Source organism: Balaenoptera physalus (genome assembly GCF_965194825.1).
Source record: "Balaenoptera physalus genome assembly, chromosome: 1".
In the NCBI taxonomy this organism is placed as follows: domain Eukaryota; kingdom Metazoa; phylum Chordata; class Mammalia; order Artiodactyla; family Balaenopteridae; genus Balaenoptera; species Balaenoptera physalus.
The window spans coordinates 87,861,000-87,879,071 of NC_138882.1; the positions used below are offsets into that span (position 1 = coordinate 87,861,000).

The 18,072-nt window shown below is 48.1% G+C and overlaps 1 pseudogene across 1 annotated transcript; it reads right to left on the reverse strand.

Annotated features, from left to right (window-relative positions):
• Positions 1 to 7,919: 7,919 nt before the first annotated feature.
• LOC309666635 (serine/threonine-protein phosphatase 6 regulatory subunit 2 pseudogene) lies at positions 7,920 to 18,042 on the reverse strand (annotated as a pseudogene). The gene has a single exon. The product of its transcript is annotated as a serine/threonine-protein phosphatase 6 regulatory subunit 2 pseudogene (transcript).
• Positions 18,043 to 18,072: the final 30 nt, after the last annotated feature.

The following is an 18,072-nucleotide window of genomic DNA, read 5'->3' on the forward strand; positions in this document are numbered from 1 at the left end:
TTTGGCTTCCCCAGCTCTCACTCAGTTGAGTCCAAAGGTCTGCTCAGCATTTCCAGTGGATCAGCCAGCAGCTCTGCTGTTTGAGGGCTCAGAGCTCCACCCCAGGGGAAACCAGGGAACTGACAGAGGTCTGGGTCTCTGCTCCCTGCGCTTTCATTCCGGGGTCTCATGGAAATAACCAGCCAAATGAGAAAAGCACGGGCAGGCTATGTATTCTGTCCTTGCTATAGCAAGGGAGTCAGCCAAGGTCACTTGTGTTTTAGGAGAGAATCAAAGGCAGGCAGAGGAATGGGAAAGCTTCATAGTGGATAAAAGGGAAGGTTTCAGGTGTGCCCTGATTGAGGCTGTTGGCATGGGGAAGCTTGTAGGCGGGCTAGCTAGAAATGGGGCACCCTGGGGCATGACTGGTTAGGGGTACCTATTTGGCTTTGTATGGTTCCTCCCACATTGGAAGTGGGGACCAAAATTAGGGAAGTTGTCAGTTATTAATCAAGTCCTGGCCTTTTTGATCCAATTGTTATAGAAGTTATTGGTTTTTTGTTTGTTTGTTTTTGGCTGCATCGGGTCTTAGTTGAGGCACATGGGATCTTTGTTGAGGTATGTGGGATCTTTTTCGTTAGGGCGTGAGGTCTGCTCGGGTTTCTCTCTAGTTGCAGGGCATGGCCTTCTCTCTGGTTGAGGCGCGAGCTCAATGGTTGTGGTACGCAGGCTTAGTTGCCCCGTGGCATGTGGGATTTTAGTTCCCTGACCAGGGATGGACCCTGCGTTCCCTGCATTGTAAGGCGGATTCTTTACCACTGCGCCACCAGGGAAGTCCCTAGAAGTTATTGTTTAGCTTCCCGGATTGTTGCTAAAGATAGTCCAACTTCCTACAAATCTGATTTATAGACTTCCTGGGTGGTTTACTGTAGATAAGGGGTTGGTTTCCTGGGCAGCTTTCAGAAGGTTGTGGGTGAGTTCTCTTTTTCCATAGGATCTGGCCACTGTTTATGTGCTCAGTCTCTTGGTCTACAGGGCAGATCAGCCTTTCAGTGTCTCTTCCTCCCTTCCCTTAGACATGTGAATACCTTGGAATAGTAGAATCATCAAGTATTTAATTTCCTTCACTCAGCAGCTCTCTAGAGAAGGCATTTTCTGCCCAAAGAGCAGTGATAGGTGCAATAAAAGGAGTAGGACTGGGCCTGGGAGTCTGCAGCTTAGTGGGGAGGTGAGCTGTGAGGTCACTGCAGAACTGTGAGCATGTCATGAAGTTGGTTCCAAACCGGGATTCTGATTAGGGGAACCAGAAAGGCTTTGTAGTCGGTGTGGGATTTCACAAGTAGGATTGTTGTAGATGGAAACCAGGGAGAGGAAGGGATGCCATGAGGAAGGGGGCAGGTGGAGGGGCCTTAGGTTTAGTCCCTTACTCTGTTTGGGTCTCAAGTCTTCACCTCAATGAGCTGCTGTGAGGTAGACACGGTATGTGTGAGGTGCTTTGTGAGTTGTGAAGGTTTCAGTGTGAGGGAAGGCTTGGGAGCCAGCTGCAAAGAGCCGCTCTCATCAAAATGAGGAGCTTGAATATACCTAGGCAGTAATAATAATATTAATAATAATAATAATACCAGCATTTAATGAGTTGGACTCACTGCTCTGAGCCTATATAGAAGGCCTACGGACTTCCCTGGTGGCGCAGTGGTTAAGAATCCGCCTGCCAATGCAGGGGACAAGGGTTTGAGCCCTGGTCCGGGAAGATCCCCCATGCCACGGAGCAACAAAGCCTGTGCGCTACAACTACTGAGCCTGTGCTCTAGAGCCTGCAAGCCACAACTACTGAGCCCGTGTGCCACAACTACTGAAGCCCGCACACCTAGAGCCCGTGCTCCATAACAAAGACAAGCCACTGCAATGAGAAGCACGTGCACTGCAATGAAGAGTAGTCCCTGCTCGCCTCAACTAGAGAAAGCCCGCGCACAGCAACGAAGACCAAACGCAGCCAAAAATAAATAAATTTTTTTTAAAAAAAGTGAACTTTATAAAAAAAAAAAAAAAAAAAGAAGGCCTACAACAATCCTATGAGGTAGTTACTATTACTAACTCCACATTACAGATAAGACAACTGAGGCACAGACCGGTTAAGGAACTTGCCCCAGATCACACAGTAAGTTATCAGGGAGAAGAGACTGCTCCCCCAAATGATGCCTCCTGATTCGACCTCTTGGTCCTGAATGTGGGTCCTGACGCATCGCTAACCATTAGGTATAATAAAAACCAGCTCTTACTAAGTGCCAGGCATGATCCTAAGCACTTACATGTACTAACTCATTTAATCTTTGCAACAGCTCTCTGAGATAAGGAACTGTGATTATCATTCCCATTTGATAAGAAACTGAGGAGCTAAGTGGCATAGCCCAGGCCTCTGACCCTGGAGTCTACACATCTACCACTGTGCCATGCCACCTCTCGTTAATAAGCAGGGCTGTGACTACCCATCAGTCAAGCCCTGATGGACACAGTGGATTCACACAGTGGCTCACGGCTAGGAGCTAACCCCAAGTCAGTGGTTCTTGCCTTTCTGGATCACAGACCCTTTTGAGAATCTGGTGGAAACTATAGACACTCACCCCAGAAAAATGCACAAGCGTGCGCGCACACACACACAACACACTTTAGGAAATTCACACATCCCCCTCATAAGCCTTTCCATGGCAAGTGGGAGATGGGGGCAGACCTCTGCAGTGAGTGCTTCAGCCAAGGGATATTCTCCAGTCTGGAATGAAAGGGCAGGCCTTTTGAGTTCTACAAGGTTTAATCTATTGAGAGATTAAATAAATTAAATAAAATTCCATATCTACTTTTACTTACTTTACCAGAGACCAGAACAGAAAGCAGCCTGGACTGAGAGACCCCATCTTTGGATCAATCTAACTACGCAACTTCTTTCCCACACCCAGACAGCTGACCACTGCTGGAGGAAACCTCATAATTCTGCCGACTGATGCCAATGCACATACACGGTTTCTAATCCCAGCTGGGTCTTTAACACTACTTGGCAACTCTTACTTTTCCCAGATGAACACTCATACCCAGTTCTCACGATGGTCATTCCAACTCTTCTGTAATGATCCTTTTTATTTATTTATTTATTTCTGGCTGTGTCGTGGGCTTTCTCTAGTTGCAGTGAGCGAGAGCTACTCTTCGTTGCAGTGCGCAGGCTTCTCATTGAGGTGGCTTCTCTTGTTGCAGAGCACAGGCTGTAGGCATGTGGGCTTCAGTAGTTGCAGGATGCGGGCTCAGTAGTTGTGGCTTGCAGGCTCTAGAGTGCAGGCTCAGTAGTTGTGGCGCACGGACTTAGTTGCTCTGCGGCATGTGGGATCTTCCCGGGCCAGGGCTTGAACCCATGTCCCCTGCATTGGCAGGTGGATTCTTAACCACTGCGCCACCAGGGAAGCCCTGTATTGATTCTTTGAGCTTTAAGAGTTTTCGTCTGTTAGAAGAAGAACAGTTGCACAAATTTAAATTCACATCCTCCAGGGTTTTTATCTAGTTTCTCCCTCCACTTGTGCTCTTGATGCTTTTATTTATTTGTCTATTTGGATAGTTATTTATTTATAAGAGGCTGCCATGCCTGGCACTGGGCTGGGCTCTAGGATACCTACCATGGTCTCTGTTCTCATAGAGCTTACAGCCCAGAGAGAGACTATCATTCAACAGATATTAGAAATATGATTAGGGGCACTAAAGGGAAAGTAGAGTGTATTATTGAATGTATTGATCTGGAGGTTTCAGAAAGGCTTCCCTGAGGAAATGTTATTTAAAGCTGAGTCTTGAAGGATGATATGTCAATTAGGAACACTTTGGACAGCACGTAACAGAAAACCTGACTAACAGTGAAACCATAAGAATATTTCAGAAGCTTGGAAGCAAAGGGTTCCAGGATTTTTAAGTGGCTCCACAATATAAAAAACCATGAGTTGGGGCTTCCCTGGTGGCGCAGTGGTTGAGAATCTGCCTGCCAATGCAGGGGACACGGGTTCGAGCCCTGGTCTGGGAAGATCCCACATGCCGCGGAGCGGCTAGGCCCGTGAGCCACAACTACTGAGCCTGCGCGTCTGGAGCCTGTGCTCCGCAACAAGAGAGGCCGCGATAGTGAGAGGCCCGCGCACCGCGATGAAGAGTGGCCCCCACTCGCCGCAACTAGAGAAAGCCCTCGCACAGAAACGAAGACCCAACACAGCCAAAAATAAATAAATAGATTAATTAATTAAAAAAAAAAAAGCCATGAGTTGACACTTCTGCAATTTTCTTGGCTTTTCCCTCAGTCGTAAGAGGGGTGCCACGGACTCAAGTGTGACTTCCTTCCATAACATCACCCCAAAGCACAGAAAAGAGAAAGGGCTCTGGTTCCCAATCAGCTCTCTTTTAAAAGGGCACAAAAATTCATCCACAAGTTCTCAGGAATTTTCCTCTTGTGTCTTTTTTTTCCCTCAGAAGTGGGTCATATGCCCACCTCAGGCATAGAAGAAGGGGGTTACCATGATTGACCTAGCCCAATTATGATTCATCCTATAGCACAGTGAAGATATTGCTGAAGATACTGCTGCCTATTGGATCCCTCAAATGAGGGTCATAGGGACCACCAGTTCTGGATATGGAAGCCTAGATAGTTCAGACAAACCCTCATACCAATAAAAACAAAACAAAACAAAACAAAAACTTTAAAAAGTCATCTTAAAAGCATCGGAGAAATAAGGAGATTTGAAGAATTGCTGAATTGAGATGCTGAGATACTGAAGAGCATGAGAAAGTGAAGTGAAACCTTCCCTGCAGGCTGCTTATGCCTTGGGGTTCTTGTTTTGGAAAAGGCTGAGCTGCGGTACTGGCAGCCTCAAGGGGCTAGGGTGAAAATTTCAGACTTATGTGGTTCCAGATTGCTAGTGCCCTCAGGAGCTGGCAAAATAAGTTCTGTTTAGTGGAGATGATATTATCTTGAGCCTCAAGGAATTTCTATAAATAATTTCTCAAAAACAATGTCCAGCACACAGATATAACCCAAGGGTATAAAACAGCATAAATAAGAATAGGGGGACTTCCCTGGTTGTCCAGTGGTAAAGAATCTGCCTTACAATGCAGGGGACGTGGGTTCCATCCCTGGCTAGGGAACTAAGATTCCACATGCCGTGGAGCAACTAAGCCTGCGTGCCACAACTACTGAGCTCACGCGCCTCAACCCCTGGAAACTGCGTGCCACAACTAAAGAAGAGAAAAACCCACATGCCATAACTAGAGAGAAGCCCGTGCGCCACAACGAAGAGCCCATGCACTGCAACTAAGACCCGACACAGCCAAAAATAAATAAAATAAATAAATAATAAATAAAATCTAAAAAAAAAAAAAAGAACAATAGGTACCATAGATAATAGAGAGGCAGATGCCACTATATCTTTCACTTCCTAGCCTCAGAAGTGACATACCATCACTTCTGCCATGCTTGATTGGTCACATAAACAACATGAGAGAGGGACTACACAAGGGTGTGAACACCAGTAGGCAAGGGTCAGTGGGGAGCATCCTGGAGGCTGCCTGCCACAATCAAGAACCACACAAGGTCAGGATGCCCTCAATCTCTGCTTCCCATCAGTGTTCCTTCGAAGTCTATCCAGGGGAGTAAAAAAGAAAAAGAAATAAAAGACAAGAGGATTAGAAGGAAGAAACAAAACTATTGATACTCATAGTGGTTGTGATTGTGTGCATAGAAAATCCCAAAGACTCTACAGTTAAGGCACATCTTCTTTCCCTCCCACAGTCACCTCTGGGATGCCAGCGCCTAAGACCACATCCTGCAGTTCACAGGCCCGTTCCACTGCCAGTTCCACCGAAGGCGAGTTAGAATCCACGGCAGATGTACAAGGTTGCCCTGAAAAAGTTGAAGCCAATCAAAAGAGACCGGGAAGGATAAATCTCCAGATTTTTTTTTTAAGAAGTCTAAACAATATAAAAAATGAGGAAAAGCAAAAGAGAGAGTTCAATAAGAAAAAAAACACCCAAACCAAGAATGGTATGTAAAGAATACCTCAAAGAAAAGGGAGGAGAAGGAGGAAGAGAGGAAGACTTACTAGAGAAAACGAGGAGGGTTTTGGTGCAGCCTTGGGTACACAGGAGATAGGAAGTCATGTCTGGGACATTTTACATCAGGTTTATCAGTGGTCCTTGTATTGATACTAACCCTCAAAATAGTTTGTAAATGACTTTGTAAATGTATATTTTCAGTAGCCCTGGAAACATTAGGTTTTTTAGTAGCTAAAAACAAATTTTCAAGAGGGAGGAAATTCTACCTCACCTCATTATTTTTCACAAATTTAGATAAATGTAAATGCATGTGTGTGTGTTTTAAATGAGGCTGTTGATATTTCTGCACAACCATAAATTAGTGGCATATCAAATTAAGGGAGACATATCACCTTGAGTGCAAACTTAACATTCCATAGGCAGGGAAGGGGAGTAGTTTCTATAATGGATAAATAAATTTTGGTGAAATACAAATCATAAATCAATGGCAATTTGGAATCATAATTATGTATTTAACATGTCTTAAGTATTTTAAATGGTCTATCTTCTATACCCATGTTTAAAAAGTAACTTTAGGGACTTCCTTGGTGGTGCAATGGTTAAGAATCCACCTGCCAATGCAGGGGACACAGGTTCAAGCCCGGGTCCGGGAAGATCCCATATGCTGCAGAGCAACTAAACCCATGTGCCACAACTATTGAGCCTGCGCTCTAGAGCCCGTGAGCCACAACTACTGAAGCCCGCACTCTCTAGGGCCTGCATGCCACAGCTGCTGAGCCGGCGTGCTGCAACTACTGAAGCCCCTGTGCCTAGAGCCCGTGCTCCGCAACGAGAAGCCACCACAATGAGAAGCCCACGCACCGCAACGAACACCCAATGCAGCCAAAATAAATAATTAAAAATAAATTAAAAAAATAACTTTATTAAAGCCTATTCTGCATATCATTTAATTCACCTTTTTCAAGTGTACAATTCAATGACATTTTAAAACGTTTACCAAGTTGGGTAACCACCACCATAAATCAGTTTAAAAATATTTTCGGGAATTCCCTGGTGGTCCAGTGGTTAGGACTCTGTGCTTTCACTGCTGAGGGCCTGGGTTCAACCCCTGGTTGGGGAACTAAGATCCCACAAGCTGTGTGGTGCGGCCAAAAAAAATTTTTTTTTCATCACTCTAATAGGATCCCTCATGGCACATTTACTCTTAATCCTGTTCTCCCTCTCCTACCCCAGGCAACCACTAATCTACTCTTTGTCTCTATAACTTTGCCTTCTCTGGAAAGTTCCTATAAATAGAATCATACAATATGAGGTCTCTTGTGTTTGACTTCTTTCACTGAGCATGCTTTATGATGTTCATCCATGCCATAACATGTATTTTGTTCCTTTTAATTGTTGAATTGTATTCCATTGTATGGACATACCAGATTTTATCTATCCATTCTCCAGCTGATGGACATTTAGGATGTTTCCAATTTGGTTTCCTTTTTGGCTATTATATTATGGAATAATATTGCTAGGAACATTTGTGTGCAAGTCCTTATGTGGATATATATGTTTTCATAGCTCTTGGGAAGACACCAAAGATTGGAATTGCTGGGTCATATGGTAAACATATTTCAACCTTTTGAGAAACTTCCAGTTTTCTGAAGTGACTGTACCATTTTTTATTCCCATCAGGAATGTCTAAGGCTTCCTGTTTTTCCACAACCTTGCCAACATTTGTTTTTATCTGTCTTTTGTTTTGGGATTTGTTTTCTTTGGACGACGCGCGGGCACAGGGATCTTAGTTCCCCGACTAGGGATCAAACCCCGCCCCCTGCAGTGGAAGCGCGGAGTCTTAACCTCTGGACCACCAGGGAAGTCCTTCTGTCTTTTTTTTTTTAATGAATATATTTATTTATTTATTTATGGCTGTGTTGGATCTTCATTGCTGCGCGTGGGCTTTCTCTAGCTGCGGCCAGCAGGGGTTACTCTTGGTTGCGGTGCGCGGGCTTCTCATTGCGGTGGCTTCTCTTGTTGCAGAGCACGGGCTCTAGGCACAAGGGCTTCAGTAGTTGTGGCACGCGAGCTCAGTAGTTGTGGCTTGCGGGCTCTAGAGCGCAGGCTCAGTGGTTGTGGCACACGGGCTTAGTTGCTCCACGGCATGTGCGATCTTCCTGGATCAGGGATCGAACCACTGTCCCCTGCAATGGCAGACAGATTCTTAACCACTGCACCACCAGGGAAGTCTCTGTCTTTTTGATTATAGCCTTTTTAGTGGGTGTGAAATGGTACCTCATTGTGGTTCTGATTTGCATGTCCCTAATCACGAATGATATTGAGCATCTTGTCATATGCTTACTAACAATTTTTGTATCTTCCTATGTGAAATGTCTATTCAAATCTTTTGCCCATAGTTTGATTGGATTGTTTGTTTTCTTAGTATTGAGGTGTAAGAGTTTGGCTATTCTCTTCTGTATATACACCATGCTGTTCTTTTTTTTTTCATTATTTTTTTTTCGGTGAGAATAACAACTTTTATTGGGAGTTGTGGGATCTGGGTGCCCTGTCAGATTATCAGAACAGTAACATGAGATAACTCTGCACAACCCCCAGGGCAGCTCGGCCCCGCCCTCCACGGCAGGTGCAGGGTTAGGCCCCCACCCCCAGGCACTGCTGGGCCCTCCGCATCCCATCCTGCAGCCCGTGGCCAGCTCCTGCCAGGCGCCCCCACTGCCCACTGCGGCGGGAAGCCTGGGACACCCTGCCAGGCTGCGGGGGGCTCGTTTCATTTTTAAGTCAGTCAGGTTTGCAGCCTGGCTCAAGACCAGCTCCCAGGGCCACCAGGCAGCTAAAACCCTGTCTGGCCAGCCCAGCTCCAGACCCACATTTGTCCCCAGAGCCTCGGAGACCCTCTCCTGCGCTGGATAAAAAGTGCAAACATGTGGCTCTATCTGCGTTTGTTAAATAATGGATAAAAACAGGCTCAGAGCCTGTGGCTCCCAGCCCAGCCCTCGGTCCTCACAGCGTCTGGAGTCACGGCCCCTGCAGGCAGAGACCCCGTCTGAGGCCTTATTGCTGTGCGTGGGGCTGGACCCTCGAGGCCCACCCAGAGTCAGGCAAGAGAAATGCAGGCTGGGCTGCCCGACTGGTTCCAACAGTCAGCTTTACCAATGCAGCATTTATTTTTAAATTAAATTAAATTTAATTTAAAAAGATGAACTGTGTCACCAGGTAGTTTTCTTGGCTGGGGCGCCAAAGCTGGGTGGCGGCAGCAGCATCACACGAGGCTATTTAAGGCGGCTCCTGCAGGCGGCGGCCCGTCAGTCTGCCTGTCCTTTGTCACCGTCCCTAGGGCGGCCGCCGTGGAGACAGCTGGGCCAGCTGGGGCTGCAGTGGTGACGGCCACGGCCAGCACAGGAGAGACTGCCAGGGTGGCCAGGGAGGGGCCGGCGTTGCTCGGTACCGTGGTGGCCGCCATGGCAGCCTCGGGAAGGACGGCCACGACCGGGGCAGAGGTCACTTCCACAGGCGCAAGGGAGGCCAGGTCTGGAGGCGTGCTGGTGGCGCACTCAGCCCACTCTGTGGGCCACACGGGCCCAGGGCCCTTCCCTGGACACCTCGCAGGCCACGTCTGTCCACAACACTCCCGCCCACACCTGGGGACTGACATGGGCGGCGGGGGGCGGCCTCCCAACCAGGACCCACACTAACGGCCTCCGAGGCAACAGCCACCATCTGCTTGTCCTCACGGCTCCCGGAGGCCACCAGGGGCGCCTTCCTGGTAACACGTGCGTTCCAGGCACCCGGAGTGGCCGGGCCAAGGGTTCTCTCTGGGCCCTGGTTCAGGCCACCCTGGGCATCGCCATGACCTCTGTCCACCAAGGAGCTGCACCTGGGCCCCGACTCAGGGCAGTAGAAAGGCTGGAAGTCAGCGAACTTGGCCCAGCCTTTCTCCTCTGGAGCCAAGGCACTGGGGGAGCTGGCCGCCCACACACTGGAACCCACGCCCATCGCCACTGCCGGGGCCGGGCCCGAGGCCATGGAACTCTCCGGCTCATCAAACACCGTCCACGGGGCACGTGCTTCTGAGCCACCCTCAACACGAGGACCTTCCTTCTGGGCGGCAGCCCGAGGGGCCCCCGCCCAAGCCGTGTCCCCGTCTGCTCCCGAGCTCTCCCCCCCGCCCTGGCCTCGGCGCTCCGGGCCGTCCTTCCGGCAGCTCTCTGAAGCATGAGGGCCCCCGAACCTGGCTCTGGTCACTTGGGCCACACGGTGTGCCTCCTCGTCCTCCCAGAGGTCGTCGTCCTTGTCGAAGGGCTGGATGTGGTCACTGCAGCAGGCCTCAAACAGAGCGGCACCGGGGCTGTCGACGCTGAAGTTGATCTCCACGATCCTGTCAAATGGGGCGTTGACGCTGTTGTCCTGCTCGGCAAACTCCTCGTTGCTGAAGCCAAACGGGTCCACGAAGGCGGCCGTCATCTGCTGGACCTGGTACTCGGAGAAAGCCTGCTGAAGGGACAGCTCACTAGGGAAAACGCCCTCCACGTCCTCTTCCTCACTTGAGGGGTGACGATGGTGGGTGCTAACCAGTCCACTGCGTTCCTGCGGTTGGCCTCCGTCAGTGTCTCCTCCACAAAGCTCTCCCAGCGCCCGCAGCAGTCCCAGGGGAGCCCTCGGATGACCTCGCTGACCTGGGTCTGCATGGGGCCCCCCTCCAGGTTCTGCACCACCGTGTTGGCGATCCGGGTGAGGTGGCCCATGTTCCCGCGCCTCATGCCATCCACTGTCTGTGTGTGGTCACTGGCTTCCCAGGCCTCCAGGATCCTCTGGACCAGGCAACACTTCTGGAACAGGTGGGTCACCATCGTGCTCTCGGGGCGGCTGGCAGCAGGCTGGGGGGTCTCTGGGTCCCCGATGGAGGGTGGAGGCTCCACCCTGTCCTCAGGTCCACTGGCCACGGCCCTGTCCTCCCGGGCAGCGTGGGACAGGATGGCGGCCATGCACAGCTCCACTTGGAAGTGCAGGAAGTTATTCCAGGAGTACTTAACAAACAGGTCCAGCAGCAAGCCCATGGCGATGAGCCGGCAGAGCTCCTGGTTGATGCTGGGCATGTCCGTGTGCAGCAGAGCGGCCACGTGGTGGGCTCCGTGCAGGCGGGCTTTACCCGGGGGCTCCTCCAGCACGCCGATGGTGGTCAGGATTGCTGTTTTCTTTGGCGGGCTGAGCAGAAGCTGGTGGAAGTCCTTCAGCCACGGCTCGATGCCACGCAGGACGCTGGAGCCGATGGCACACAGCCTGTCCAGTCCCAGGGAGCAGGAGCCCAGCAAGCCCTCCATCCCCGCCCTCCTGGGCTCAAGCAAGGTCAGTAACACCTGGGTCCCACTGACGAGGCAGAGCCCAGTCTGGGCTCCGTCAGACATGTTCTTCAGCAGCTGCTGCATGCAGTCCTGCGACTCCAGCACCGTGAGGAGGGGGTCTGGCTCCGGAGCCTCCTGCAGCTGGCTGCCCTGCTCCCTGCCCAGCCTGATGATGTCACAGAGCGCCTGAGAAGCGTTGGACTGCCTATCTTCATCCTGACTCGCATGGATCAATTCCTCGAGTCTCTGGATGATCTTCTCTTCATTAAGCCAGTGCAGGACCTCCTGCCGGAGCCCGGCGGGCTCTACGCAGCTGACCAGGTGCAGCAGCAGGTCCATGAGGGCCGAGGTGCCGATGTGCTTCAATACCAGGCTGAGGAACTTGTCCTTCTTCCTCAAGAACATAATCACCTGTTCAGTTCTTCTTGCAATGAGACTGCCAATGGTCTTGCTGAAAAAACTGGCGAGGAGAGGATTGAGGGGCGGCTCACGGTTCAAGAAGTCGTAAAGAAGGTTGAGCAAAGTCTCGTCCCCTCCCAGCCGGTCGTTGATCTGTGGCACGTCACACGGCAGCAGCTCACAGGCTGTATTTGGGTACTTGAAGTGGACCTTCTCTTCCATGTCCAGGGCCGGGTCCTGTGTGACGAGGCTCACCAGCTCCTCCATGCTCCGCTGCCTGCACAGAAGTCCAGCAGCTTCCGGTTCTGGGCCTTGTACTCCTACAAGATGTCATCTTCGTCCATTAACTCTCGCAGCGTCACGTCCTCCTTATCCAGCAGCTTGTCGACGTGGGACGTGGTGTTCAAGTCAAACTTCCAGAACATGGTGATGGCCACAGAGCAGTGTATTTGGGGAGAAGCTTCGAGAACAAGTTGAGGAGTGGCTGTCCTTCTATGAGACTGGAGAGATTCCACGAAACAATCTGCATGTCATGAAGGAGGTGTTCAGGCAGGGGAAGCAGCTGCCGAGATTACTAGGAAGCAGCATCTTCTAGACTCTTATCCAACAGCCAAATGAGAGGAACTTCAAGTTCTGCCTCTTCATTTACTTTTTCTGGTTAGTATAACCATCAGACAGAAGGCAGCTTCCAAAGAGAAATGTTGTCCGTGTGATCATGCAGTTCCATGCACAGAGCCCTGTAAACTGGGGGCAAGGAGCTGCTGTGAGGATGAACTGAGCTACCCGATGAGGAGCCCAGAACAGGGGCTGGCACACTTTCTCCTCAGAGGTCCTGACTTCTGTGAAACTCCTTGTTTAAATTTTGTATTTAGGCAAAATATAAAAACATTTGGGATTTTCTCTTGGAGTATATGCAACTTTAAGAAAAATTTTTTCGTTCAGTAGATTTATAATCTCTTCACCTGCCCCGCGGGCCGGGCGTCGCGGCGGCTCCTCGGAGGCCCGGGTGACGGCCAGGGCGCGGGCGGCCTGGGGCGGGACGCGCGCACATGGGCCCGGCCGGGCGATGCGCCCACGGACACGGCGCCCGCAGACTCAGCGCGGCGGGCCGGCGGCTCGGGACCTGCGGCTCGGGATCGGCTTGGGCCGTGGGCGGCGCTCCGGTCGGTCCAAAATGGCGGCGGCGGCGGCGGCGGCGGCCGGGCGCGCGCATGCTGTTAAGTAGAATTGCCTCTTACACACAACTATACTATGGTCTTGGATCTCCCTCTCAGAATCATGTGCTATCCTTGACATCTTTGGTAGTGCAGTCTAGTTTTTCCTAATAACTTTGATATGTGCCATGAAAGCCTAGAAATTTTTATTGAATATATGGTGTGTATAATATTAAAAATAATTTTAGAAGCACATTGTCTGTATTAGTTTCCTATGGCTGCTGTTACAAATTACCACAAATTTAGTGGCTTACAACAGAAAGTTATTCTCTTACAGTTCCAGAGGCCAGAATTCCAGAAGTCTGGAAGCCAGAGTCTTACAGAGCTAAAATCAAGGGGTTAGCAAGGCTCCTGAAGCAGCCTTTTGGAGGGCCCAGGAAAGAATCTTTTGCTTTTTTCTTCCAGTTTCTGGTAGCTGCCTACATGAATCACTCCAATCTCTGCTTCCATAGTTGAAGTCCTTCTCTTTTGTTGTCATCTCACTCTGCCTCCTTCTTATGAGGACCTTTGTAATTACATGTAGGGTCTGCCCAGATAATCCAAGATAATCGCCCCATCTAAAGGTCCATACCCTAAGTCACATCTGCAAAGTCCCTTTGGCCATGTAAGGTAACATTCACAGGTTCCAGAGATTAGGACCTGGATATTTTTGGGGGCCACTTGTCAACCCCCCCGGATGTTGTCCAATAGAAATATAATATAGTGTGTGGGACTTCCCTGGTGGTCCAGTGGTTAATACTCCGCGCTCCCAATGCAGGGGGCACAGGTTAAATCCCTGGTCGGGAAACTAAGACCCCACATGCCACACCGTGTGGCCCAAAGTTAAAAATAAATAAATAAATAAAAAGAAATATAGTGTGAGACAAGCCACGTATGTAATTTTAAATTTTTTAGTAGTCACATTAAGAAAAAGTAAAATGAGACAGGTAAAATTAATTTTAATAATATATTCATTTAACCCAATATATCCAAAAGATCATGTCAACATGTAATCAAAAGAAAAACTATTAGTGAGATATCGTGCGTTCTTTTTTTCATGCTGAGTCTTTGAAATCTGGTGTTTTTTTACACCAGGACATTGCACTTCAGGCTAGCCACATTTCCAGTGCTTGAGACCCACGAGTGACTGGCAGCTACTGTACTGGATAGCATGGCCAAATACTAAACCGGAAAGTCACTGTAATAACTGTTCAGAAAACACAACATGGCTCTTCTATTTTCAATACTTACATAAAAGAATCTGTACAAATTTGTGACTGATCATTAAACAGCAGTCAAGACACTCTTAAAAAAGAACAAAGTGGGAGGGACTTGCCCTATAGATATCAAAATTTGTCATAAAGCTACAGACTGTGTAGTATTGCGCAAAGATGAACAAATAATAGAACAGAGGGTCCAGAAAGAAACCCATGCACATATGGACACTTGACTTATGACAAATGTGGCTCTGCAGAGCAGTGGGAAAACAGCAGTCTTTTCAACAAATGGTGCTGGGATAACAATCTCCAAATGGAATAAAATATGAATCATGACCCCAGTATAAACAAACATCATCTCCTGGTGGATACCAGTCTTAAATGAGATAGGCCAAACAATAATACTTTTCAGAAGATAAAATAAGAGAGGATTGGGGCTTACCTGGTGGTGCAGTGGTTAGGAATCCGCCTGCCAATGCAGGGGACACGGGTTCGATCCCTGGTCTGGGAAGATCCCACATGCCATGGAGCAACTAAGCCCGTGTGCCACAACTACTGAAGTCCCTGCGCCTAGAAGCCGTGATCCGCAACAAGAGAAGCCACCGCAATGAGAAGTACACACACCGCAGCAAAGAGTAGCCCCCGCTCACCGCAACTCACGCGCAGCATCAAAAACACAATGCAGCCAAAAATAAATAAATAAAAAATAAAATAAAATAAAAGAATAAGAGAGAATCTTTGTGATCTAGGGGTAGGAGGTTTTTAAAAACAGATGGAAAAAGCACTAAACATATTAACAATTACATTAAATTTAAGAACATCTTTTCATCAAAGACACTATTAAGAGAGTGAACAAATTTCCAACATATTACATGCCAAAGAGTTAATATCCAGAATAAAGAACTACAAACCAATAAGGAAAAGTCTAATAGAAAAATATGCGAGAGACTTGAGCAGGCATCTGACAGAGGATATCCAAATGGCCAATCAACATATAAAAACGTGTTCAACCTCATTTAGAGTCATGGAGATGCAGATTACATCTGCACTGAGATATCAACATAAATTCATCAGAATGGCTAAACAGACAGACAACCTTAAGAGTTGGTGAGGATATGGAACAAGGGAAACACTCATACCCTGTTGGTGGGAGTAAAAATTAGCACAACCACTGTGGCGTCATCTAGTCAGGTTGAACAGCTTCTACGACCCAGCAATTCAACTCCTAGCTGTATATTCAACAAAAATGCATACAATATGCACCATTTTTATAGTAGCATATTTGAAATAGCCTAAAACTGGAAGCTATCCAAATATCCTTCAACAGTAGAATGGGTAAGTTGTGGTATATTTCTAAAATGGAAATCTATATGCAAATGAATAAACTACAGGTATATGAAATAACATGAATGCATGCTTTATTTTTATTTTTTAAAATAAATTTATTTATTTTATTTATTTATTTTTGGCTGTGTTGGGTCTTCGTTGCTGCGCGCGGCCTTTCTCTAGTTGTGGCAAGAGGGGGCTACTCTTTGTTGCACTGCGCGGGCTTCTCATTGTGGTGGCTTCTCTCGTTGTGGAGCACGGGCTCTAGGTGCATGGGCTTCAGTAGTTGTGGCACGCGGGCTCAGTAGTTGTGGGTCGCGGGCTCTAGAGCACAGGCTCAGTAGTTGTGGTGCTCGGGCTTAGCTGCTCCGCAACATGTGGGATCTTCCCGGACCAGGGATTGATCCCGTGTCCTCTGCATTGGCAGGCGATTCTCAACCACTGAGCCACCAGGGAAGCCCCGAATGCATGCTTTAAAAGCCAGACATAACAAAGAATATATTCTGTCCCGTTCCATTCTTATAAAATTCAAAAATGGGCAAAATTAAATGATTGTGCATTATTCACAATAGCCAAAATATGGAAACAACTAAAGTGTTCATCAACAGATGAATGGGGGGCTTCCCTGGTGGGGCAGTGGTTAAGAATCCGCCTGCCAAAGCAGGGAACATGGGTTCAAGACCTGGCCTGGGAAGATCCCACATGCCGCGGAGCAGCTAAGCCCGTGCACCACAACTACTGAGCCTGCGTTCTAGAGCCCGTGAGCCACAGCTACTGAGCTCATGCGCTGCAACTACTGAAGGCCGTGCGCCTAGAGCCTGTGCACTGCAACGAAGAGTAGCCCCTGCTCGCCGCAACTAGAGAAAGCCCATGAGCAGCAACGAAGACCCAATGCAGCCAAAAAAAGAAGTACCTACAAATAGTGTACATGAGATTGCTAGAATAGGCAAATTCATAGAGACAGAAAGTGGATTAGAAATTACCAGGGGGACTTCCCTGGTGGCGCACTGGTTAAGAATCCGCCTGCCAATGCAGGTGACATGGGTTTGAGCCCTGGTCCGGGAAGATCCCACATGCTGCGGAGCAGCTAAGCCCGTGAGCCACAACTACTGAGTCTGTGCTCTAGAGCCCATGAGCCACAACTACCGAGCCCGCATGCCACAACTACTGAAGCCTGCACACCTAGAGCCCGTGCTCCACAACAAGAGAAGTCACCGCAATGAGAAGCCCATGCAGTGCAATGAAGAGTACCTTCCGCTCACCGCAACTAGAGAAAGCCCGCACACAGCAAGGAAGACCCAATGCAGCCACAAATTAATTAATTAATTTAAAAAAAAAGTTACCAGGGGCTGGGGAGAGGTGGAAATGGGGCATAATTGCTTAATGGTTGTAGAGTTTCTATTTGGGGTGACAAAAATGTTTTGGAAATTATATAGTAGTGATGTTTGCACAACATTGTAAATGTAATTAATGGCACTGAATTGTACACTCAAAAATGGTTAAAATGACAAATTTTATGTTCTATATATTTTACCACAATCTTAAAAAGTTAATAATGGAATATATTGAAAACCATTGCATTGTACACTTTAAATGGGTGAATTGTATGGTACATGAATTATATCTCAATAAAGGTTTTTTGAAAACCTAAATGATTGTTTTTAGGATTCATATTTAGGTGGTAAAACAATAAAGAAAAAGCAAGTAAATGGTTACGATAAATATCAGGACAGTAGGACAGTGGTTACTTTGTGAGGGTTGAAGGAGTCTATGACCAGCAAGCAGTATTATGGGGGATTTCTGGGGTGAAGGCAATGTCCTTTTTCTTGACCTGGGTTGTTGTTGCAGGGGGGTTTCATTTTATAATAATCCATTGAAATATACATGTATGTTTAGTGCATTTTAAATATGTGGATTATTTTTCACAATGTTTTTTTTTTTTAATTTAAAATTCAGCAAGGGGACTTCCCTGGCAGTCCAGCAGTTAAGATTCCGTGCTTCCAATGCAGGGGACACAAGTCCGATCCCTGGTCGGGGATCCCACATGCTGCGCGGCCAAAATATAAAAATAAATAAAAAAGTTTAAAATAATAAAATTTCGCAAGAACAAAGTATTGGGGGGTTGAGGTGGATGGTTCGTTGAGTAGATAAGAAGTGTTTGTTAACCATTTGAGCAGAGGGGGGTAAGAGAGTTCTTTGCGGACAGAGCAGCATGGGAAAGTCCCTGAAGCACAAAAGAGTATGGTGAACCTGAGGAACAGAAAGCCCAATTCTGACAGGGCTTAGAGAACAAGAGGAAAGAGGTGTGTGTGACATGAAGTCCAGAGACTGGGCAGAGGCCAGATGGCAGAAGGCTGGGGCAGCCACATGCGGGTGTTTTAAACCTTGTCCTAAGGGACAAGTGGGATGTCATTGAGGGGTTTTAAAGCAGCAAAGTGACCTGCTCAAACCAGTTAGCAGGTCAATCTGCCTGGAGTGTAGGGCATGGATTGGACAGGCTCAGGAGAAGGAGCCAGGAGGCTAGTTGGGAAGCTGTTTCAATAATCCCGA